This window comes from Lolium rigidum, chromosome 1 (genome assembly GCF_022539505.1).
Source record: "Lolium rigidum isolate FL_2022 chromosome 1, APGP_CSIRO_Lrig_0.1, whole genome shotgun sequence".
Classification (NCBI taxonomy): Eukaryota; Viridiplantae; Streptophyta; class Magnoliopsida; order Poales; family Poaceae; genus Lolium; species Lolium rigidum.
Genome location: NC_061508.1, coordinates 226,587,213 through 226,588,494, shown reverse-complemented (window position 1 = coordinate 226,588,494; position 1,282 = coordinate 226,587,213).

The window sequence follows — 1,282 nt, the reverse complement described above, 5'->3', positions numbered from 1 at the left end:
CACGCTTTTCGACAAACAGGTATGACAGATGACGAGCAGTACGCCGGAGGCTACTTTGTCGAGTTCACGGACGACGACTTCGTTGCGTAGCAGGATCGTTCCTAAGGCAGCAGCATCGTGGCATGTTGGTTATGGGAACACCGCTTGATTATCTTCGTGACTCTTAGTCCCATTTGGTTCTTGTCCGTACCGTACTATTTGGCTATCTTATGTATGATGTACTGATGGGATATGTTTCCCTATTGAGTGTCATTTGGATCTTGCTCATTAGAGCGTTGCTATATATATGAACCTTATTTCCATCTTTTGTGTCATACATAGTCATGTTGTGATATTCAAGTTGTATTCTACCCTTGTATCCTGTGGACAGTGTGTGTATGTGTGAAGTGCACAGGAAGGTGAAGCACTCGGGCCCGGAAAGCTTACCGTGAGCCTTTGAGGTGGGTGTTGTGTGCATGGGCGTGTCGAGTCGTTGCTTGGCCTACCCATATGCTTGGGAATGCGAGGCGACCTCACGGTCCTTTGTAGTGACCTCATGCACATAAACCCCTCTTACCTGCGCGCTCTGGGTTTTCCTACTCCTGGGGCTTACATAACTCTATTATAATTCCTAAGGGAATAGCCGCAGGTGTGCATACAACCATTCTTGGAAGAACAATATCCATTGATTATCTTGTTATTGAAACAGGAAAAATCATACTCGGGAGATCCTCGTTGAAACTATTGGGAGCGATCATTGATGTGGGAGAAGGCACTCGAAATTCACCTCTATACCGTGGGGAAATCATATATTTCCTAAACCAAAGGGAAAGAAAAACAATAAGAAAGGTAAGGGTAAAGCCCAAGGTAAGGTTGACACACCATCTCGCGATAACACTTGAGATACACTTTCTGCGCCTAGCTGAAAGGCGTTAAAGAAAAGCGCTTATGGGAGACAACCCATATTTTTACTACAGTATTTTTGTTTTATATTTGAGTCTTGGAAGTTTGTTTACTACTGTAGCAACCTCTCCTTATCTTAGTTTTGAGTTTTGTTGTGCCACGTAAAGTCTTTGATAGTAAAGTAAGTACTAGATTTGGATTATCACGCAGTTACTGCATTTCTTTGCCGTCACGAATCTGGGTCTACCTCCTCGTAGGTAGCTCGGAAAATTAAGCCAATTTACGTGCATGATCCTCGATATGTACGCAACTTTCATTCAATTTGAGCATTTTCGTTTGAGCAAGTCCGGTGGCCTAATAAAATCCATCTTTACGGATCTGTTCTGTTTTGACAGATTCG